Below are 26,422 nucleotides of genomic sequence, written 5' to 3'. Positions count from 1 at the left end.
ACTGCCTTCACTGAGAAAATTAAACGCGACATATAACAGCTGCTGACTCATCAACAACAACCCAAACAATTTTCATCACTTTAATTTGTGGCAATCTAGCGAAACACGTTACAAATTGGGAAAGTGTGGATATAGAAACATTTAAACACAGGTAATTTTTGTTTTTGATCTGTTGAATATTGTAAAAAAATCGTTTTTATAAAACTATTGTTCGACATAATCTTGCTGAGTTATTATTTGTTTGATTATGAAGATAAACAGTATCGCCTATTGATGTAACGAATCGTACGTGTTTTTATCAGTCTAACATTCTGTTTTTTTTTGTGGGAAGGTGTGTTAACCGATGATAAAAAATATACTTGCATGTATCCTACTCAAAATTTCATAATTTATTACATGTTGTTTTCAATTTTAACTATAAATATATGCGAAACGTAAAGACGAACAATAAATATACCATCGCCAATTCAATTAAAACATTAACCTGTCTATTTTAGTAGTGGCATAGTATGCATTCCTCGAGCGTTTGTTCTATCTAACTGTTCAAGTACATTTAGTTATTTTTTTAACAGGAATCGATGTTGAGGTAAAAGGTTGTGTATATTTTTACATGAACGTCATTTTATTTCATTTTATCATTAAATATATTGGCTACCAAAGCTAGATTGTTCTGGGTCAGATATTGCCCAGACACAACATAGCATAATATCTCTTCGCTCAGTACTTAGTATTTAAGCAGGTGAGATTTGTTTCTCAATGTCGGTCATGACCTTGTTAACAACAGCAACACACCGATCAGCGAAGGGATGTAACTGATATTTATCATCTCTTGAAAAAATGATTTCTGTAGGATAAGTTAACTCTAATAATGTGATGTATTCTCTGAAATACACATAACACTTTTATACAAATTATAGTTATAACTAAAATATGATAATGTTGTATATTATACGACGACTGCGTATTCAAAAATGTATAAAATGGCTCTCCATAAAGTAGGTATACGAATAAAGTAGCTTCAGGCACACTTTACACTTGTTTTAAAGCATCAATTAGCATATAAATCCATATAATAAAAAGTTTCAGCATTGAAAAATTAATGTAACAAATAAAACAAAATTTAAATAAAAGTTTTTATTAGCAATTAAAGACATTCACCTTATTGATGCAAATGTATGTTGATAATGTAAAAAATGACAATATTTGTTCAATTGACAACCCCACAATACATATACCAGTGTCATTTAGTATGATTCATAGCAGCATAACACAAAAGACAATCCATGGTCAAAGGTTTAAATTTTTTTTAGCACACTTAAATATTTCATCAAAATTTTATTGCGCTAGCTTGCAGCTATTTAGAATTTTAAAACAAGTTTTACTCAAGCAGTGCTTTAGGTCGTAACTTAATTAGCTTTCTATCGTTCTTTATAACAATTAACAACAGATAAAACGATATCAACGGGCATACCGATGAAGTTGACATCCGAGTGATGAAGGTCATGTCCCATTTTGTGATTTAAATGTTGATGTAGATATCAGTGGCCTTGTGTCATTGTATTTTATTGATACTTACATACAAAAAGAAATATTGTCTTGTAACGTAATCATTGGAATTGTTCAGAAATGAAATTTATTTTATATGTTGAGAAATAATTCTTGATTGAGTCTTTGACAACGAATATTTGTGTTTGTTGAAATATTCATTTGTTGTTTTTGTTCACTCTCATGAGAATACTCAACTGTGAACATGAATTTGGTTTTGGGTGTATCTTTATTGCAAAACTCAAATTTATTGCGAAACCGGTTGTAACGAAATTGCGATACAATGATGTCATAATGAGCATTATTTTATTACAAAACTTGTTGTAACACTGAATTCGTTACGGAAAATTCGAAAGATATGGTACGTTTAATTTTGCAACATGTACGATAGCAGCTACTGTTTATTTGTTAAACCAGTATATGGCGAGGTTTATAGAGGCGTAGAAAGTAGTTCGTCTACACTATCAATTTCATTTGTTGTTGAACGTAGTTGACACCTTTAGTTTAAAATGTAACACCTTGTAAAGTACATTCGCATAGTTTCTTTTTGAATATCTGATTATGTTTGAAGTCAAAATACTTACTATAAAAATTACATTTGTATTTTATTCAAGACAGTGCAATTTCGTATCAGTACAAGTATACAGAACAAGTCATAATACTAAGGCCGTCCATAATAAATATTCATGGTCAATACAAAAGGGCCTACTTAACATCTTCCCCCTCTCACAGTACAATACAATACAAATCAATACAACAAATACAATATAGTACAATGCAACAAAAACAATATAGTAAAATACAACAAATACAATATAGTACAATGCAACAAAAACAATATAGTAAAATACAATATAACACAAGACAATGCAAATCTAATCACTTTATTTTCAATTTTATATGCCGTTTAACGCAAATTACGTGCGTATACTATAAATAAACCTGTTTTGTATATAAACTATCTGAAGTGTAAACAACACCGTTGAGGCAAAACTGTGTCACATTCCTTCTAGTATATAATTATTTGACACGAATTTGGTACGAATTAATTGCTTATTTAAACATAAAAGTCAACGAAATGTGCATTGCTACAATGCCCTATCACTTTAAATTTAAGCTGCTTTTTCAGGTTGATGGTGAGATAACACGCTCAAAAAATGCACTAAAATGTTGGGCTCGCACAATCAGTCAAGGGGATAAGCAGCCAGTCAATGATAAAATAGGAGAAAGTCTGTATTTTATAAACAAAAGACTTATAAAAAACAATGTTAAATGCCATATGCACAAAGAATAACACAATTGATTAAAGAATATGAAATTGATGATATAACTATAGCCAAACCGTGCTATGAAACAGTATCTAAATTGAAATTTCGCCAGTTAACATGACGCTTATGTTAATTAACTCCAAAACCATTTCAAATATATTACATTTTAGATGTTTTGTAAAAATGCACGCATCAAATTATACCATAGAAAGCATTGTTGTGACGCAGTTTGCATAAATTAAGTTAACGAAAACTAGAAAAGTTTAACGTTGTAATAATAGTCAAGCATTGTATTGTAAATTATGAAGAGAGTCGAGTCTAGACTGACAACATGTCACAAACAGTCATGTGTCTTAATTAGGTCAAGACAAGTACTTGCAACTGTTTACATTTGGATAAGCCCTAAAATGTGTTGTTAGGGTAACATGCTCTCCAAGAAAAGGTAGAGTCGGATTTTCTTTTTAATAAATCATGATCAATTCTGCACATCTAAATCCGGAGAAAATGTTCATGCCCTGATTTGTACAGTAGTGATTGGTGGGGTACTTAAAAATCGGCACATTTTAAAATTATACTTTGTTTGGATAGACTCCTACGATATTCATTTTATTCTTTTATACCTTATCCTGAAATAGGTGAAACCTGAAAATTTCTACAAGATTTAAAGTACCGGAACGTTGTACAATTTATCCTCCTTCAGAATCATCCATAGGTATTGTCAGATATTGACATTGAAACCTCCGATAATATCCCAGGATAGATCATCATTTCTAACTCTTCAAATGTGCAACAATGTTTTTCATTTCTTTTAACAGACCTAAAAATTGTAGGGTCGGACATATTTTTAGGACCGAACAAAACCTCTATTAGGGCTGATAGTAAACATGTGGCAAAAAAGTTGAAATTTTCATAAAAAGATTTGTTTTACGTTTTTATAAGTGTTCGTGAGTTTTATAATAGTTTTGTTTGAGAATTCTAAAAAAATGCATATTTCAAACGGATACAAAATTTTACGCAAAGTGTGCATTGGAATTTTAATAAGCATGGCGCTTATAATGAGGCAATAAGTTAACACTGCAACCATACAGAGGCAAAGCTTTTTCTCATTTTACACACATTAAGTAATTTTAGAATGAAAACTAATTTTGTGAATATTATTCTTTGATAAAAAAATTAAGACTCGGGATGATTACATGTTTGAGCGAGAGTGATTTTAACTTCCGTTAAGATCCACTAAATGACTTTAATAGGTATGCTGAATTGTAGTTTCCAGTACAATTCAACAGCTTGACATGTTTTTGCTTGCTCATGTTATGACATTTACATCAAAGGAAAATGTTGCATAATTTGCCGTAATGAATAAATGCAATCATTCATTATCTCATTTTAGCGAATTAGTATTAACATATAGAATATAATACTGAAATATGTAATAATTTATATCAATTATTAATCAATAGGGCATTTAAAAATACTTTTTTATGGATATATGTAATTCATGGTGTTGCTGATTATCAAAACATATAATAACTTTGGTAACGACGATGTATATAAATGTTCAACAAATCTTACAAATAAAACTCACTCGAAAAAAGACAATTGCCAGTCATTTAATATGTGTGCGAGTGTTGCTGTTGATTTAAAATAGAACAAGACATTTCAGAAATAAATATTTCTGTAAACAATTTGTAGATTAGAGAAAAGTTCGAATAAACGTATATCCTTTCAACGGTAATGGCGTTATAAAACGAATTTATATATTATCGTGAAGGTGGCATTTTTTTTGCGTCCGTACATTCCATATTTACGTCTTAACATATGGCACTATACTGGGTGTCACGTGACCGAGGTCATAGACGAAATTTGGACATCGCTTAGTTCTTGCGAATGCGACAAAATTGAATTTTTGTGTTCTGCCATTGTTCATGCATTTGTAAGTTTTGCTCCGCTGACCTATACGTGTTACGTTGACCTCTTCGTGCGACTAGTGAACATAATTCTTTATCGAGTGTTACTAAACTTCAAAAAAGCATCTATAAAAATTGTTGTAGCCACATTCTGGACATTTTATCCTCTCTGTTGTCTCTTTGTTTGGTTGGTTTTACGGCGCACCAACACAGTTTAGGTCATGTGGGATGACTTTGGTTAACACTTCAATTTCAAAACACCTCTCCTTCTAGATCTGCATAGACCCGATTTTGCTGCCTCTTACGATCACACAGGGATAAACGGTGGCTGAAATTCTGATATCTCAGCCCTTAAAGCCAATCCCCAAGGCACATGGGGTCTCAGGAAAGCAGAATTCTTCATACTTACATTCTGATATCTTTATCTGACATTTGACCATTTATGGTGACATTGACATTAGCCACAGAGACAAACCACTTCAAATACGTTTGGTGTCTGGATGCCGCACGCCTGTCAGGGACGATTCCAAAATACTTCGCGTATAAAATGTCAAAAATAATTTCCGGTTGTGAGTTATCCAACGAATATTTTCACATCATGATTATGGTAATAGATTAACCAAACGATAAGGAATTTGAATAATCCATTAGTTATAGTTTAATTGTTTTTTGGGGGGGATTTCTGTAATGCGAACACAATCCTTTAAAAAACGTCCAAGGGTGTGCCGTCTTATCAGCAAATGCAGTATTTAGTATTCTTTATTTGTTCGTTCTGTTTAATGGTAAAAATAAAATACGTTGGATTGCAATCAGATACAAACTTCAAATAAGCTTCTGGGTAACTTTCATTTATGAATCGTATGATGAATGATGTGCTTTCTGTTGTTGTTTAACAAAACAAGACATATCTATCTTGAACAGTGCGTAACTTGAAACTTCAGTACATACTAAATGCCTCATAGATTTAGAATATTATCATAGCAAATTAACAAATGAAATAATTAGTAATAATGACTTTATCATAACAATCTCAATGTTTTAGGTTTAATAAAGATAAATATTCAATCATACTGTTCCGTCTATATATACGTACGCTACTCCATGCCAGATCAATGACATAAGCCAGAATAACACGTGGTTTTTGTTACTCGTAAAAAAGAGACATTGCCAAGAACTTGAAGATGACCCCTTTTGATTTTGAGGCCTTGAGGTCAAAGGTAAAAGTGACACTCTATATTTAATTGCCGATTGTTAACGGTATAAATGTGTGTCAACACATACCTTCATTTACGTGAATGATATTTATATTCATATCGGTTTTATTGTTTTCTTTTATATGATATTTATATTTAATGTTATGCATGTGTAGATGATAAACTATGTTTAAATCTAATCTAATAAACGATATGTTCTGTTCCTATTTATTCAATTATTAATTAATTGGACAACCGTTGATTGGTAGCATACTTTCTCAAATTTTAAGGGCACATTTGATAAACATCCCCATATTTGTCATTGTCTTATAATTCACTGATCTTAGCAGTTCAATAAGCTTAAATATACTTGGTCGAAGTTTGTAATGAATTTACCGTTTTCTAATGACCCTGTATCTCGCACATTTCAGCATAAAGTGATATTCGTCCTCTACCTCGCCATTTTCACATATTTGACACAGTCTACAGTATATTCCCTGTCTCGTTTCTATGCGTAAACAGTGCGCAGACGTTCTCCTTCTTGTTATTAAGAGCCTCTTCGATTTGTTCAACAATTCTAAATTAGGTTCATATTCAAAATTTTCTTTAACATGTTTATACCAATAATACATGTTTGTTTTCAATATCACTTTTCCATTCATTACATTTATCTTAGTCGAAAACTTCTAGTGTTTTAAGTATAACCTCCGTTTGTTCACACATTTATAATCGAACCATTCAAATTTAAATGCCGATTTTGTGCAAAATTTGTGTTTCACCTTGCTATGATAAGAACTTTTGACAAACAACGGCGCCGACGCTCTATTAATCAAACGTGTAAATTATCTGACAGTTTCATTCACAGTGATGTCTTTTATCATTTCCGCGTTAAACTGTGGAAGTGATACTATAATATTGTTTCTACTTGATTTTAAAATGAATATATTCATTGTTAAGTTATGGTTCCTCATACACATGTGCGATGATGCTGAACTGTAACATAGCATGGTCTGAAAACATGGTAAAATCACTTGTGCCAATTGTACCAATACGCCCAACATTAGCCTGTTGACACATTAAATTATCAATTGTTGAACAAAAATTGAGTCCGTAATATGTGAAGGAACTCTTTAGAGAACGGTTTTGTGTGTGGAGGGTAGTCATGACTTGTAAATGAACCTATTAATTGTAGGGCCAATAGGTCAAGGCGGAAATAGGCCTTGACCATTAAAGGTTTGTCCGAGCAAAAACTACAGAACGCCTTGTCATTCAGTCCTAAGAATTGGTTTGGAGGTTTGGCATGACTAGTTGATAATTTCTTTTGATTTAAATGTCAAAAGTTAAGAGTTCAAGGCCACAGTGACCTTGACCATTAAAGTTTGACTATCAAAGTTTGTTTTACTAATAACAAGAGATTACTTACAGTCATGAGATTTTGGTGTTGTGGTGATGACTAGTAGATGGCGCTGTTGATTATGAAGTCATTTGATTGAAGCTATAGGTCATAGGGACACTTTATGTAATTTCAATGTCTTATCAATAACTAGAGAAGTTTTAGATTTCGAGACTTTGTGGAGACATTGTCCTTGGCCTGTATAAGTCATATATTCATTTTGAGGTCATGATGTCAAACCGTAAACTGTTGCGTATGCAATACTTGTTTAATTATAAGACACATATGTTGCAACTTTTTTTCTGATAATACTTATATATAATATTTTTCTGTAGATATACTTGATAAAACGACGGGACTAAAATGAATATACAAATTGTTCATATTGTTTATGAAATAATTAATGAAATAGAGAAACGATTTTTATCTATATATTGTTTTGCGTTGCAAAATTAATGTTTAATTTTATTGGGATTGAAAGAGTGGAGTATTCTCTTTTATAGGTTAAAGTTTATTAGTACGTATTAAGAAAATTAAATTGCTCAAGTAGCCAATCAATTAAATTTTGTAAATATGTACTAATAACTTTTAACCAGCTTAGTGTTTTAAACTATTTTTTATAAACAGTCGGTTTACTAGACTGGTTTACAGAATTCATTGTGTTACGATTCATTTGAAATACTGTGCACAATCCTATTGGACAAAAATGATTTCAAACAAAAACAAGGATTAAATTATTTTAAATGAATCGTAACGCATTAACTTTAGTCTAGTAAGTCAACTGTTCATAAAAATAATTTAAAACAAGAAGCTAGATAAAATTTATTAGTACGTATTTACAAAATTAAATTGGTCGCGAAAATTTATTAGTACGTATTTACAAATTTAAATTGGTTGCCAAAATTTATTAGTACGTATTTACAAAATTAAATTGGTCGCCAAAATTTATTAGTACGTATTTACAAGATTAATCTTTAACCTTTACAAGAAAAGGATGAAAAATCCTACCTAGCATAACTGCCTTCACTGAGAAATTTAAACTAGACATAACAGCTGCTGACTCAACAGTGTATCACGATCAACAACAACCCAAACAATTTAGGTTACCAACAATCTATCACTTTAATTTGTGGCAATAGCGAAACACGTAACAAATTGGGAAAATAAGTGTTTACAAGTGTGGATATAGAAACATATAAATACAGGTAAAATTTGTTGTGTATCAGTTGAATAATGTTAAATAAAAAACAACAACATATGATCTTTTTTTTAAAACTATGGTTTGACATAATCTTGCTGAGTTATAAATTGTTTGATTATGAAGATAAACAGTATCGCCTATAGTTGCATGTTACGAATCGGGCGTGTTTTCATCAGTCTAAAATTCTGTTTTTTTAAGTGGCAAGATGTGTTAACCGATGATAACAAATATGCTTGCATGTATCCTACTCCAAATTTATTTATGTGTTGTTTTCAATTTTAAATATTAACATATGCGAAAAGGTAAAGACGAACAATATATCAAAGGATATGACATACCATAGTCATCGCACGTATTTCCAAAAAACTAAACTAAAATAAATAATAAAAAAATAAAAATAAAAGACAACAACAGAAAACATTATTCTATTTATACATTAACCTCTCTATTTTAGTAGTGGTTTACATATGCATTCCTCGACTCGAGCGTTTGTTCTATCTAACTTAAATTATTGAAATGTTCAGGTATATTAAGTTGTTTTTAACACGAATGGATGTTGAGGTAAAATGAAAACTATGTATAGTATGTAATGTGTATGTTTACATGAAGGTCACATATTTTCGATCATTAAATATATTGACGTTCCAAAGCTGAGATATTTTCGTTCTGGGTCAGATATTGCCCAGACACAAAATAACACACAGTAAAATTAATTGAACTACAATATGTCGTTGTCAGTATTGAAGCAGGCGAGATTTTTCCTCAATGTCGGTCATGACCTTGTTAACACAATAAGATTTGCAAGAGCAACACGGATGTAACTGATATTTTATCATCGCTTGAAAAAATGATTTCTGTAGGACAAAATAACTAAAATGTGATGTACTCTCTGACATACACATTACACTTTTATACAAATTATAGTTATAACTAAAATATGATAATGTTGTATATTATACGACGACTGCGTATTCAAATGTATAAAAAGGCTCTCCATAAAGTAGGTATACGAATAAAGTAGCTTCAGGCACACTTTACACTTGTTTTAAAGCATTAATTAACATATAAAATCATAAATTAAAAAAGTTTTAACATTTTAAAATTACAAATTTTACAAATAAAACAAAATTTAAAAAAAGTAATTATTAACAAATAAAGCCATTCACTTTATTGATAATTTATAAAATGAAAGCAAAAATACTAATATTTGTTTAATTGACAACCCCACAATACATATACCAGTGTATTTTGTTATGATTCATGGCAGCATAACAAAAGACAATCCATGGTCAAAGGTTTACAATAAAATTTTATGCACACATAAATATTTCAGCGCTAGCTTGCAGCTATTTAGAATTTTAAAAAGCAGTGCTTTAGGTCGTAACTTAATTAGCTTTCCATCGTTCTTTATAACAATTAACAACAGATAAAACGATATCAACGGGCATACCGATGAAGTCTAGTCGACCTTTGACATCCGAGTGATGAGGGTCATGTCTCATTTTGTGATTTTAATATCAGTGGCATTGTGTCATTGTATTTTATTGATACTTACATACAAAAAATAATATTGTCTTGTAACGTAATCATTGGTATTGTTCAGAAATGAAATTTTTCTTATTTGTTGACAAATAATTCTTGATTGAGTCTTTAACAACGAATATTTGTGTTTGTTGAAATATTCAAATTTATTGCGAAACCGGTTGTAAAGAAATTGCGATACAATGATGTCATAATGAGCATTATTTTATTGCAACACTGAATACGTTACGAAAAATTCGAAAGATATAGTACGCTACTGTTTACTCGTTAAACCAGTATATGGCGAGGTTTATAGAGGCGTAGAAAGTAGTTCGTCTACACTATCAATTTCATTTGTTGTTTAACATAGTTGACACCTTTAGTATAAAATGTAACACCTTCGAATACAAAAGTGTAAAGTACATTCGCAAAGTTTCTTTTTGCATATCTGATTATGTTTGAAGTCAAAATACTTACTATAAAAATTGCATTTGTATATTATTTAAGACATTGCAATTTCTTATCAGTACAAGTATACAGAACAAGTCATAATAATAAGGCCGTCCATAACAAATATTCATTGTCAATACAAAAGGGCCTACTTAACATCTTCCCCCTCTCACAGTACAATACAATACAAATCAATACAGTACAATGCAACAAAAACAATATAGTAAAATACAATACAACACAACACAATTACATTTAATCACTTTATTTTTTTCAATTTCATATGCCCTTTAACGCAAATTACGTGCGTATACTATAAATAAACCTGTTTTGTATATAAACTGTCTGAAGTGTATACAACACCGTCGTGGCAAAACTGTGTCGGGAACTTATATCAAACATTCCTTAAGTTTACATTCACCTAGTATATATTTGACACGAATTTGATACGAATTAATTGCTTATTTAAACATAAAAGTCAACGAAATGTGCATTGCTACAATGCCCTATCACTTTAAATTTAAGCTGCTTTTAAAGCTAACACGCTTAAACTTGATTTACAAAGAGAAAAAAATGCACTTAAATGTTGGGCTCACACAATTAGTCAAGAAGATAAATAAAATAGGAGAAAGTCCGTATTTTATAAAAAAACCTAATACAAAAACAATGTTAAATGCCATATGCACAAAGAATAACACAATTGATTAAAGAATATGAAATTGATGAATTAACTATAGCCAAACCGTGCTATGAAACAGTATCTAAATCGAAATATCGCTAGTTAACATGACGCTTATGTTAATTAACTACAAAACCATTTGTAAAAATGCACGCATCAAATTATACCACAGAAAGCATTGTTGTGACGCAGTTTGCATAAATTAAGTTAATGAAAATAAGAAAAGTTTAACGATGTCAAAATATTCAAGCATGGTATTGTAAATTATGAAGAGAGTCGAGTCTAGACTGACAAAATGTCACAAACAGTCATGTATCTTAAGTAGGTCAAGACAAGTACTTGCAACTGTTTACATTTGGATAAGCCCATGAAATGTACATGCTTTCCAGAAATAGTAGGGTCGGATTTTTTAAAAAAAAAAATCTTGCTCTGTTCTGAACATCTAAATCCGGAGAAAATGTTCATGCCCTGATTTGCAAGTAGTGATTGTTTGGGTACGTAAAGATCGACACACTTTCATAACTACACTTTGTTTGGATAGACTCCTACGAGCCTGATTTGCTATTTATTTGATTCTTTTATACCTTATCTTGAAAAGGGTGAAACCTGAAAATTTCTACAAGATTTAAAAACTACCGGAACGTTGTACAAATTATCCTCCTTCAGAATCATCCATGGGTCCTTGTTAGATATTTACATTGAAACCTCCGATAATATCCCAGAATGGAACATCATTTCGAACCCTTCAAATGTGCAACATTTTTGATTTCTTTTAACAGAACTAAAAATGGTAGGGTCGGACATATTTTTAGGATCGAACAAAACCTGTTTTAGGCCTAATCTCGTGTTTTAAAAGTTCACGAGATGAAATAAAATTACATCTTACACAACAAACAAACAAATTTTCTTTTTATTTTATGCTTAAAAACAAGCTAAACCAAAATTTCCTTAATATTAACAATAATATTAAAATCTGTTTTCCCCATTAAGAGCCTCAAAACAGTTGAATTTCTCATTAAATACAAGAAGTCTTGGGCTGAAAAATAAGTTCGACAATCAACGTTAAATGGCGGTGATATTATCTATTTTATTAAAAAATACGAATGATCTCTTGTTTTAATAATAAAAACAAACACTTCTACTAGGAGAAAAAGTCCAACCATCCATCCATATTTCTGTTACTTACTGCGAATTTATATTAGATAAATGTAAGCGGCCGCCATTTTTAGAAATTTTCTCTGATTCTATTTATTTGATTCAGAGGGATGTCATTTGTTAGTCATACACCTTTTTAAAAGAAAGAAAACTTATTTGAGGATTGTAACATACAATAAATATGTGTTGACAGATGTGTAAACATTATAAAACCGGCTAGGAAATTGGAAACTTGGAAGCCTTACGAACGCTGGGTGGTTTACTTATTCTTCGGGCTGATGGCTTTCATTGCTTTTCAAGTTTTCATAAAGCATACGGCAGTTATTGCTCGTGGGATACTTAAATTTGCACAAATGTCATCAAGAGCAGTTTTGCATGTGGAAGGAATGTATTTTTCAGACTGTTAAATGAAACAAAACAATTAAAGAGACGGTATTTTGTGATTGGTTATTGAAATGAATAGAAGTAAGTTTTCTTCTTTTTATTACTTTTGACATTTAAGTTATTTATCTATCTCAGCTTTGTTTTCTTTAAACAGTCTGACATTGTCAGAATTGTCAGCAAAAATAAAATTGAAGTACCACATGGGGAAAATCTTAAAAAAATAGTTTCGTCATTGATAAGAGTGAAATTATATTTTGATAATTTTCACTGTGAAATTATCAAATATAATTTTCACGGATAAATCAGTAATCCACTGAAAAGCATAAAATAAAACATGCTAATTAAAACATTTCTAAAATACAGTTAAAAACGATAACAATAACAATAGAAAAAAAAACAGGAATCCTAGAGAAAGCTCAAAACGCCAAAATAAAAAAAAATTGCAGGTTCAGATTTGATTTAGACTAATTTCATTAAGCATATTCATAAACGGTAGTGGTAAGTGCAAAGCTACCATCCTCGCCTCTAGCACCGCCTTTAAGTTAAATTATATGTTTTGTTTATTGATAAAAGTACATTGACGGAATCGTGTTTTATCAATCTATATGTGATATATGCGAAAACAAAATGAGTGGTCAACTATACGACACCTTTGTTATATCCGACTTGGACCCGTTAAGCGTCAACTGTGTCCAGCCGTTTCTATAAAATTTTAGGAACCTTGGGTGTGTTATTTATCATCATATTTTTGTGGTCGTCCATTCCGGTATTTTCAAAAATATGTTTATAGATTCACTATATTTGTACAAATAAGGACAAGGTACCTTGCTGCTATCACCGCATCGAGCTGGGGTACAAAGTATTGAAACAAAATCGAAGATGGCATAACAATGATAGTTACTTTCAAGTTTGACAATGTTAACTCGCTTTGCAATAAATTGTATCGCCGTTTTGAGAGCATTGTAAAATTAGACAATGTTTTGGTTATTTTTTTCTCCGACAACTAATTATAACATGGATGTGATAAAAGTAAGTAGCTAGTTAACAATTGGTCGGAGCGTATGTATTAGAAATATTAAACTCTGGTAGTTTGTATTACATCTTGGTTCCAACCACCATTATACAGATATGTTTTTTAGTTTATATAAAATACAGTTACTGAAATAAATGTTTATTTATCTGATCTTTTTCACATTTTAGTTTAATTAAGATTTTTTTCAGTCTATAAAATACTACACAATTTCCCCCTAACTTCACATCAACCAAATTCAATAAAAGTGCGAAGTCGACGTCCGATTGTGGTTTACATTCATAGTCGGATAACGAGCGTTACCTGCGTGACACAAATTGTTCATGATAAATTGGACTTTCACCAAAACTGTTGTTAAACTTTATTTAATATTTAATACATGTATATTCTTAAATGTAAATGTGGCAATATGTTATAACAAAAAGAAAAAAAAAAAAAACAACAACAAAAAAAAAACAAAAAAAAAAAACAAAACAAAAAACAACGACACTTTTTCAATTTATTTTAATGCTTGTATTAAATCATATTTTACAAAAGCTCCATACTTTCTAACACAAATTACATTGAACAATTTTCAATTGGTGATTTATTAGGTATTTAACATTTAACAGATAATTCCTCGACACTTCTATCATTAATATATATTTTAGTGCAGCATTACTTACAAATAAATACATCTAAGATAGTAATGCAATAGATACAGGTGTTTGCAATTAAGAGCAAGCAACTAACCATTTACTATAACACGAAATGTCAATATAAGGATGTAAGGTATTTAACTTATACTTCAAAAGATTTGCAAAGCCTTTAACTTTTTGAACTGTCAACAACAACAACAACAACAACAACAAATACCTTATTATTAATTTTAATTATCATTTAATGGAAATCCAGATGAAAATTTAAAGTTTTGAAGCCGCATGTGCACGTTAGATTTGTTCTAAACGCTTTAAGTTTGAGCAGCATAAAGGTTGAATAATCATCTAAAATCAAATTTTACCATGGATATAATCTTAAGGAAACATTTCTAGTCCAATGGACGATATATTTTAATCACACATATTGATATCTGCCTTGAATGTAAAGCTAGTTGTTTGTTACATAGAATGAAACCATCTGTCCCAGCCTAACATTCTGATTTATTGTATACAAGCGAGATAAGATTGTGTTTGTTAACGCATTTAAGAGTTTGGATACAAATAATCAGGTAATAGTTAACATAACATAACATAACATAATCTTTATTTGGCATAAAATAGCATGAGCATACATATAGCCATATACTTTCAATATCATACGAAAAGGGATAAACGTGTTACAAACATTGTACAATATTTAACAATTTACAGAAGAATGGTACAAAACAACAATTAATACTGAACAGAATAGAACAATAATTTAACCTCTTAAAAGTTATATACTTTCAGTTTATTTTATTCTAAATATTTTGTAATTCTCTTTTTTGAAATGCAAAGTATAAATATTTTGATAGATTGATAATTTCTTTAGGGTTTCTACTTGTCATCAGTAATTCGAATTTTTTAATAGTAGGCCACCTACAAAAAATATGGTTTTAGATACTGTTTCCTTAAGTTATAATAATTTGGGCAAAAAAAGGAGGAAATGAAACTCATTTTCAATTACATTCATAGTACATTTTTGGCATTTTTCTTTCTTCCCTAGGCGTTCCTTGATGTCTACCTGTTTCAATGGCAAGATTATGTGCTGACAGTCTAAATTTTGTTAAAAGCTATTCTGAATTTATTCGTATTTATAACACTTAAATATAAGTCTTGATTAAATTCATGTTTGAAAATACAATAGGAAGATAATCTACTTGAATTATTTATTTTTCTATACCAGTCTTGTTTATATATGTCCAAAATTCTGTTTTTTAATATAGAAATGAAATTATTTTGATTAGCAGTATGACTTAACCATAAATTAAACATCCCTATCTCCTGAAGAATAGATTTGATATGGTAGGCCCAATTTTTCCCTCTATATGAATTTTCGTTGTCAGCGTCAATTTTAAGTGTGTTGTACATTTGTTTAAGTAAACAATTTTTCTTCGAGATTTATAATTTTTAGCCAATATTTAATAAGTATAATTTTTCTTTGAATTCTCATTGGATGTCGGCCAAGCTCTCCGTATAAACACTCTAAATTTGTTGACTTCCTAACATTAAGTACTTTTCGTAAAAATTTACAATGAACTAATTCAATATCCTTTGCTTCGTCATATCCAAATACTTCTGCCCCATAATTAAGAATAGAACTAACAAGACTGTCGAAAAGCTTGCATTTATCCACGACTTTTAATTCTAACTGATTGAATACAATAAATAAGATTATGAAGAGCGTAAAGGAATGTTGCGCAAGAGTTTTTTTGGGTGCGATTTCCAACGACCGTTCTTGAATAGAGTCACTCCTAAATATTTGAATTGTGTTACAATTTCTAATGACTCGTTATTTAGTCTGAAATCGTAAAAAGAATGTCTTCCTTGTTCAAAAATAATTATTTTTGTCTTTTTTGTATTGATTTTCATACCCCAATTGAAACAATAAAGTTGTAAAATCATTGAGCATTGACTGTAAGGCTTCCGGTGTGTGCGCAAAAAATACTGCGTCATCTGCAAACAAAAATAACAAAAAGTTTTATCTCATCGATGGTAAACAATCCTTCAATATTATTATTTTATATATTATTAACTAAATCATTTACGAAATAGAGAAAAAGTAAGCTAGAGCTGGGATCCCCTTGTTTTGCGCCTATGTTAGATTCGAAAAAGTTGGATACAGAATTTTTGTATTTAATTGCCGCTTTCACAGACATGTACATACTTTGAATCGCCTTAACAAATCTAGAGCTGACATTTTCTTGGAAAAGTTTAATGAATATATACGATCGTTCTAGCTTATCAAAACATTTTTCAAAATCGACAAATGCTGAGTAGAGTTTCTTCCCCTGAGAGAGTGTTTTCGCAATAACAGAATTCAAAAGAAATATACAATCGGCTGTAGATTTACCTTTTTGGAAGCCGTATTTGATTATCAATTTTTTTTTGGTGGCTTTTTGGACCATTCGGTTAAGCGATTCAGAAGAACTTGTGAGTATATTTTTTGAGAATAATATTTATCAATGTAATACCCCTGTAATTTTTTGCATCCTCCTTATCTCCGCTCTTTAAAGATTGGTACTATTATGCCTTCCCCCACGAGATTGGATATTCTCCACTGACATATATTTTATTGAAAAGTAAATGAAGTGTTTTTGATATTTCATCAAATGAACATTTATACATTTCTGCCAAAAGAGAATCTATCCCCGCTACTTTTATTATCATTTTGCGAAAAAACAGCTTTTCTGATTTCTTGCATTTCAATTTCTTTATCAAGATCTTCGTCATAATATGTATTAGTTTATATCTGCAGAACGGCTGTTTGTTCAGTACTGTATAATTTTTTAAAATGATCATAAAGCTCATTCATGTTTTAAAGAATCTGCTTCTGACTGTTTCCTTTGCGTATTTGCTTTTTAACTTTGCTCCAAAATTTTCTTTGGTTGATATTTCCCTAAGTATTATTTAAGTTGTCTTTTTGTTGGAAATTGTATTTTCGCTTATTTATCTTCTTAACTTTTGTATATAATTGCTCTTTCAAAAATAAATTTTCCCTTTTAAATTGTTCATTTGATCTATTTTTTACAAATTTATTTCTTTTCTCTTTAAATATTTCTAGCGTTATAGCCACTCATTGATTAAACCAGGGCTGTTTAAGTTTATTTTTACAAGAATTATTGTGTTTACGCTTAACGCTAAAAAGACATTAGATGCCACATTCGTGTAAAATTTCTGTAAACTTATCTGCAATAATATTAACATTTTCGTTGCTACAAATCTGTTCATTTACATCATCTAATATGTTCCTTTTTGATCGAAGAAGGTTTAAAAATGCATTCCCTTTTATTTTTCATCCCCCTTTAATTAAAAGGTTTACATTGTTCAGTTTAAATTTGAGTTATTTGTTTAATTTAAATTTCAAGGAATATTAAAAAATTAATCCTTTTTTGGTCGGAAAAAATTTGTTTTGGGTTTGGGCGACCTGAAAAAGGGCAGGGAAAAGGGAATTCCCAAAACATTCATGTGTTAAAATTAAAATAATCTACGGGCGCTTGTCCGTTTTTTGAAAAAAAATTACTTTCCCCCAAAATTGGGGTCCCCTTTGGGCCTCCCATTAATTATATACGATGTTGTTTGACAAAAATTTCAATTAAAAGTTTAAAAAAAGTTTTTTTATTTAACCAAAAAAGTTGGGGGTTAAAAAAATAAAAAATTTTTAAAATTGAGCAAAAACCCGGGTGAAAGAAAAGTCCTTTTTTGAACGGTTTTTTTTTATTCTTTTTTTTTTACAGTAAAATATAAGGGCTTTGGTGCGTTTCAAAATTTAACTCATTGTCCGCATTTAATTTTGCCATTTTTCATTTAATATACATTTACAATTTCGTTATAAAATGTACAGTAGTGAAGTCTTTAATATATTTTTGAAACTTACACCCTGATCATAATTGTAACCTGATCGTTTATGCGATTCATGGACATGTGCAAAGATCCCGGTCCCTAATTTAAATATAATATTTTTTAATGAAAAACTTCTAAACATGGACCCATAATATTAGTTTCAAAAAACGGAGAGCGTTTTGTAAGGTCAGTGGCTGCATTTCAGTTCAATTTGCACAGAGAGTAACATTGTTTTATAGAGCAATCCCTTTCACTTGTCAAGTGTAATGCATTGTCACATAACAAACAAACCGAATCTCCTAACATACAGAATGAAATTGCAAAGCGTATTTCTGTATGTCAGGTTTAAGTTTTGATATTTAGGAATAAGACGAAAATTCAATTGTTGAGGGGTGGGTTTTTTTTTAAAGGGTAAAAAATGCCATTGCTTCAAATTTATTTTTTTTAAAATCCCGAATTTGCAGGGCCCTTATTTTTTCTCCCGACCCTTTAAAAATTTTAGAACTTTGAACTTCCCCTGTGTTTTTAAAATTTTTAATTTTATTTAGATCTGTTTTTAAACTTTGACGGGAAAAAGCGGGTTTTTAAAAATTTTCCCCCAAATTTTTTTTGCTGAAAATTAAATTTTGTTCCACTTAAAACAAAACCCACCTCGGGGCGGGGGGTTTGGTAATTAAAAAAAAGGGTTTTTTTTCTATTGACTTTTTAAACTTTTTTTTTCAAAATTTTAAAAAAGTTTTGGGGGGCCCCTGTTGATTTGTTTTTTGCTGTTTAAATGATGATTCAAAACATTGTGGTTTAAAATCTTACAAAGTTTTAAAGGGGTTTAAAAAAAAAGTGGTTTTGGAAAAACTTTTTTAAATAAAAAAATCCCTTTCTATAAAAACAATATCGATTTATAAAATTTTTAAAATTTTTTTCTTTCCTTATTTAAATTTAAATTTCCCAGGTTAAAAAACCCTTATTTTTGCTGCCCTTTTAAAGCTAAATAAATGGGTCCATATAAAACCTTTTTTTTTTACTCGCTTTAATGCTCAATTTTATGCCTGATTATGGGAAACCCCATTTTTTCAATCCATGGGGTTTTAGTTCTTAAAAGAAATTTGAAACTTCGACGGGAAACGGGTACGACACCCGGGGGAATGTGTTTAATTTCTGTAGAACAGCGCCCAAAGAATATAACAATTATTGTCAAGCTTTATTTTTTCCCTCATACCGCGGTTCTAAAAGAGATTCCCACTATGAAAAATAGAAGGCGACTATGAACGGAATTCAATATAGTATCGACTTTTGTTCTTGTACACAATTTTTAAGAAATACAGCGTTTTCATTGGATGACAAATAAAGCTGGACACTAAAATTAAGAATAGGCATTGTCATTAGCATCAGACAATTTTATTTTTTTCCCCAGAAATATATTTTATAAACAACAAGATAGAGTTGCACATTAAAGCAAAAAAAAAAAACAAAAAAAAAACAACAACAAAAAAACATTTTCATACATGTTACAAATGTTTAAACCCAGGAGACATTCCTTGTTTTATTAAAGTTAACCATATACCTCCCCTGGAAAGCTTTACGAGAATCAATAAATGCATAATGTATTATTATCCTCGTAATCTATTATTTCACACGTTTTGTATTTGAATGAGGAGCAAACAATGCAGTGCTTTTATCTTTAGCAAACTGACAGTCGAACAGCAACAAACTAATAGTTAATAGTTTTTGTCCATTTTAACACTAATTAAAGTAATGCCTTTTTAACTATTTAAATTGGCAGCGTTTCCATGGAAAAATAAAAAAAGGAATACCTTTTGTGGAAGAAATACAATTTATACTCACGAAATTAAACACTTTACAAAGAGAAGGTGGATAAAATCTATAAATTATAAGAAAAATTCATTTCTTACATTACCTACATCACCATTTCCCCAACATTTTCATGAGAATATTGCTTTTAACTAAAGAATACTAAAATCTTTATTCTATCTCTTTTTTAGCTCACCTGTCACTTTGTGACAGGGTGAGCTTTTGTGATCGCTTTTCGTCCTGCGTTCGTCCGTCGTCCGTCCGTCGTCCTTAAACTTTTACTTTAAATGACATCTCCTCATAAACCACTATGCCAATTTCATCCAAACTTCACAGGAATGTTCCTTTGGCGGTCACCTTTGAAAATTGTTCAAAGAATTTAATTCCATGCAGAACTCTGGTTGCCATGGCAACCAAAAGAAAAAAAAAACTTTAAATATCTTCTTTTAAGAAACCCAAAGAGCTAGAGCTTAGATATTTGGCATGAAACATCTTCTAGTGGGTACCTACCAAGTTTGTTCAAATAAAAGCCCTGGGGTCAAAATTGGCCCCGCCCCAGGGGGTCATTGATTTTCCCTATATGTATATAGTTAAAACTTCTTTTAAAGAACCCAAAGAGCTATAGCTAAGATATTTAGCATGAAACATCTTCTAATGGGTGTCTACCAAGATTGTTCAAATAAAAGCCCTGGGGTTAAAATTGGCCCCGCCCCAGGGGGTCATTGATTTTTCCTATATGCATATAGTAAAAACTTAAAAATCTTCTTTTAAAGAACCCAACGTGCTTGAGCTAAGAGATTTAGCATGAAACATGTTCTAATGGATGTCTATCAAGTTTGTTCAAATAAGAGCCCTAGGGTCAAAATTGGCACCGCCCCATAGGGTCATTGATTTTGCCTATATGAATATAGTAAACACTTAAAAATCATCTTCTTTTAAAGAACCCAAAGAGCTAGAGCTAAGATATTTAGCATGAAACATGTTCTAATAGATGTCTACCAAGTTTGTCCAAATAAGAGCCCTGTGGTCAAAATTGGCCCATCCCCGGGGGACAATGATTTTCCTTAAATGTGTATAGCAAAAACTTAAAAATCTTCTTCGAAAAAAAAAACCGAATAGCTAGAGTTTAGATATTAAGCATGAAACGTCTTCTAGTAAGTGTCTACAAAGATTGTTCAAATAAAAGCCCTGGGGTCAAAACTGGCCCTGCCCCAGGAGTGTCAATGATTTCTTGTCTTATTCCATAAAGTTATAAAGTATTAACATTTAAATATTGCTTTTCAAACCTAAAATGAAAGTTTCAAGTTCAAAATGAAATAAATCACTAATGTTAGTAATTAAAATTCTTACTTATCTTTACAGAAACATTGTATAAGAAATCTGATTACAAGCATTGTGGCAAAATTATTTTCAGTGACAATGTCTTACAGAAAAGTGATAAAGAGGAACAATTAAAATAGTTAATACATCAAAGAGATACTGTCTGTGCCAGTCCATAAAACAAAATCTTTACACACAATAAGACGGAAGTGTTAAAAAAACTTATTTGTATCCATGTTGTTCAATAACAAGAGTGAATTTTTATGAAAGAATACAGCCATTATTCTTCTTATCAGCAGTCGTTTGATTTAGATGGAGTCTAACTTACACAAACCATGGTGATGAATTAAGTTTTAAGTGCACTGAATGACGGAAATTAAAGACTGCACGATATTTATCATATTTGGATAGCAATGCATAAATGAAAAAGCAAATAAATACTGCTGTCTGAAGTAATTCATCCGATGGAAAAAAAAAGATAAAGAAACATTTTAGTGAACCGAAATCAATAAACTTTGTTTACATTATGAGACATGAGTAGGATTATGACAATTTACTGCTATTAACCAATCCGTACATATGGTAATTATCAGTGGTATGCGATGTATTCTCATAAAAAGTTTCAACTTCCAGTTTGTAAAATTAGCAGATATCCTTATAATGTAAACTTATTTTTATAAAGCATCAGACTTACAATGAGCCGATATACATGTATTGCATTTGATTGTTTAATCATAACAAATTTCTTTTTAGTAACAAATATTATTTGCCCTCAAAATCTTTTATGATGAATCAAAAATATTTTATGATGGATCGTCAAATTTTAAAGTGGATTATGTCCATCCGAGTGTAAATGGTCAATGAACAGGTAAAAATAAAAATAACTTGTCATTTTTACCATAATTGCTGTCAATTTTATATTTTACCATGAAAAAATAAACGTGACCAACGGAGTATTTTTTATAATTGAGCCGCGTCACGACAAAACCAACATAGTGCGTTTGCGACCAGCATAGATCCAGACCAGCCTGTGCATCCGCGCTGTTCGCTTACAAACTCTATAACAAGTAGAGAAACTGCTAGCATAGATCCTGATCAGACCTCGCGGATGCTCAGGCTGGTCTGGATCCATGCTGGTCGCATTAACCCATTATGTTGGTTTTATCATGACGCGGCTCAAATATTGTTCAGAATATATCGCTAACTCAATTCTTAAAACGAGTGGGGCAGTTTTTGTATTGCATCATAAACATTTTTCATTAACAATTACATGTATCTGAAAATCACCAATATAATTGCATATCTTTAGAAACTATTACTTATTGAACTCAACTTGACAGCGAAACAATGAGAATAATGTAACTTATGAAAGAAGTTAATGGAATTTTAATCCACGAAATATTTGTTATGAAGCATTTCCGGAATATACCGTAAAACTGAAATAGTTCATGTAGGAGAAAAAGTTCAACCATCCATCCATATTTCTGTTACTTACTGCAAATTTATATTAGACCCGGCTTTGTTAAATGTAAACGGCCGCAATTTTTAAAAGTTGTGTTTTTCACGGGAGGAAAATAATTGTGTTTGATTCAGGGGGATATCATCATACACCTTTTTAAAAGAAAGAAAACTTATTTGAGGATTGTAACAGACAAAAAATAAGTGTTGACAGAAGTGTAAACATTAAAAAAGCTGGTAGGAAAATGGAAGTGAAAGGCTGCCTAACGAACGCTGGGTTGTTTAGTAATTCTTCGGGTTGATGGCTGTCATTGATTTTCAAGTTTTCAGAAAGCATACGGCAGTTATTGCTCGTAGGATACTTAAATATGCCCAAATGTCATCAAGAGCAGTTTTGCATGTGGAAGGAATGTTTTTTTCAAACAAAAAAATAAGAGACGATATTTGGTGATTGTTAATTTGAATAAATAGAAGTAAGTTTTCTTCTTTTTATTACTTTTGACATTTAAGTTATTTATCAATTTCAGCTTTGCTTTTCTCTGAACAGCCTGACATTGTCAGAATTGTCAGCAAAAATAAAATTGAGGTACCACATGGGGGAAAATCTTAAGAAAGTAGTTTCGTCATTGAAAAGTGTGAAATTATATTTTGATAATTTTCACTGTGAAATTATCAAATATAATTTTCACAGATAAATCAGTAATCCACCGAAAAGCATAAAATAAACGCGGGTATTAAACGTGCCTGTTTAATTATATAATGTCATACATCTTAGTGCTTACCCATTCATGAATATATAGTTCCACCGTTGAAATATTATATAGAATTGCTAGGTTTTATATGAAGTATGATTTATTTTCACATTCTTCCAGGTAAACTATCAAACTGATGTAATAACTATAGTAAAGTAATTTATATTTACAGACAGGTAAACATTGAGAATGTCGGCCCAGCAACCACCACAGGTAGTAACTGTACAACCAGGAACAGTAGCTGTAGGAGGATGTCCAACATGTGGTGTAAGACATATGAGCCGCGCCATGACAAAACCAACATTGTGCGTTTGCGACCAGCATGGATCCAGACCAGCCTGCGCATCCGCGCAGTCTGATCAGGATCCATGCTGTTCGCTTACCAACTCTATTGCAAGTAGAGAAACTGATAGCGAACAGCATGGATCCTGATCAGGATGCGCAGGCTCGTCGGGATCCATGCTGGTCGCAAACGCACTATGTTGGTTTTGTCGTGGCACGGCTCATATACTATCTTATCTAGCTATATGAAATAAGATAAGATAACTAAAGCTGATTTGATCAATGAAATTTCATTTATTTTTATACCCAAAGATAAGTACATATTCGATATGTCATTTGACATGACATGTTAAAGTAACCACTTGTATGTTACATAGATTTGAAAGAAGTAGACAAATGTGACTTTATTTTTAAAGCAATAAGAAACAACATATTTGATAGAAAACAGATTTTTACATACGTAAATCAATCATAATTATGCCGTGTATCTTTACGAATAGCAACTTTGATAATATATTCTATAAGCTACATACATTTTCAGGTCGGACACATATCTGAGGATTTCACAATGATAGGAATAATCCTGGCCATTCTATTCTTCCCTCTAGGAATACTGTGTTGTTTAATGATGAAGGAAAAGAAATGTGACAGATGTGGTGCTAAGTTTTAAGCAGACATTAAAACGAGGAGCGTATCTATAATATATTGTACATGTACATGTATTTCAAACTTTTTGTATCTTATACCTTGTTGAGAAACAAACAAGTGCTGCATTTAACAGGGGCTAAAACAAATGGAAGTTTAATGTGAAAAGATATGAATCTGAAACATGTTTTGACTAAAATGACCTTTCATTAAAAGTAAAAATTTCATGAAGCATTTCCTTACAATATTAAGTTTATAGTGTCAAACATATGTGTAAGAATTACTTTAAGATACATTCCTATCTAAATAATAAAATACAAAGTTAGATTTAAACATGAATTCTAAAAATTTTAACAAAGCGTTTTTAATTAAAAATGTGACGATATAAAACAGAAAAAATTGAAGGGGAGAAAAAAGCATTGGATTAGATACAAATTATTTTAATGCAATAATGGCACATTTTTAAATACATGTATGATTAACATTTTAATTAAAAAGGACATTATCTTTCATTCTTAAACTATGCATTTATGCATTTGTTGCCTTACATTATAGCGTAAACATGTGTATGATTGGACCAAAACACATTTCATAGTTTTTTTGTGTGATAAGACCCTCCTTGTCATTGTTCGCCTACAAAACACCTGACAAAACATGTTTTCATTGCACATTTTATGCAAATTACGATTGCCTTGTATTAGATTTTTGTATAATATTAAATCATAATATTTCTATATATATATTTGTTCTTTGTTTTCTTTTTTTATATTGATTTTGATAGGTCAGTTATTGATCAAAATGGGTTAATTAGCCGCCACATTTCTCCTGATAAAAAATATAGAAATCATGCACATTTAGTACTTGACTTAATTAATGTAAAATCACACAATAGTGGTATGTTACATATCAATCAGTTTTCTTGCTATACAATATGTTATTTTCACATTTAAGTATATAACAGCAAGATTTTTGCAAGCAATCTTAACATGTGTGTGTCCTTGTGGTCAAATAGATAGCGCATAAACGTCTGATGTTTAGGCATTATGGAAAACAATTCAGATGTATAATGAGTTTACAATGGTTTCCTTATGTTTGAATATATAGAACATTGTATTATTACATGTAATTTTGTTCAATACCATTCCTACAAAATGGACATGCACATACCCTTTCATTGACTGTTGATTGTTCACATCTACCAGTGTCAAAACGGGTAAGTGCGACACCACAACAGTATTTAACCAGAGGTGACTTGTCAGGAAAATGAAGTTGTAGGCGACATGTAAAATGCTTGTAATGGTCATTGTAGAGAACCAATCGTTGGTTGTTATGTTGACAACTATACCCTCTCATAATATGCATGTTAACGGAATATATGCACAAATGTTTGCCTTCCAATATGAATAAAGAGTACACCAAACACGTCAAATATTATGTTTTAGGCTCATGAAGCCCGTGCAAATATTCCTGATATATAATATTCTACAAAAATATTGAATAATCTTATAAATGGAAATTTAATTTGTTTTATATGAAAAACATGCCTCGCAGTCCTTGGGTAGGTAAGAATACTAATGGAGACCCATCCGCCCTGAAAGCCACTGAGGGTACGGACCCGGGTTTGTCACAAATCATAAACTTAAACAGCAATAAGTATTAAAAGTGATGATCTGAATAGTTCAAGACCTTGATCTTTTTGCTACTTTTATTGTACAATAGTGCAAAGGAGGTCAGTATGACCATTATATGCATTAAGTGTTTGTTAAGTTCCAATACGAACGAGATGTACAAAACAATGTAGCACACATTTGAACATGAACAATTTTCAACATATTGCTTTTATCACATTTAGAACTTTTCTTATTTATACATGTGATCTACTTTCTCTAAGACAAAGTGTGGTATGTCAG

General features: G+C 30.8%; 1 long non-coding RNA gene across 2 annotated transcripts; it reads left to right on the top strand.

The window, feature by feature from the left end:
• LOC132713822 (uncharacterized) lies at positions 1–25,250 on the top strand. 2 transcript variants are annotated; one of them, XR_009623491.1, is made up of 3 exons: positions 1–151; positions 23,758–23,852; positions 24,409–25,250. It is a non-coding gene; the product is annotated as an uncharacterized LOC132713822 (long non-coding RNA). The 2 variants fall into 2 exon arrangements; XR_009623492.1 differs by lacking the exon at positions 1–151 and adding an exon at positions 8,357–8,511.
• Positions 25,251–26,422: the final 1,172 nt, after the last annotated feature.

This window comes from Ruditapes philippinarum, unplaced genomic scaffold (assembly GCF_026571515.1).
Source record: "Ruditapes philippinarum isolate M1 unplaced genomic scaffold, ASM2657151v2 ctg587_1_1_1_1, whole genome shotgun sequence".
NCBI classification, from domain to species: domain Eukaryota; kingdom Metazoa; phylum Mollusca; class Bivalvia; order Venerida; family Veneridae; genus Ruditapes; species Ruditapes philippinarum.
The sequence above is the reverse complement of the archived record's forward strand: the minus strand, read 5'-3'. Positions and strand labels throughout refer to the sequence as shown.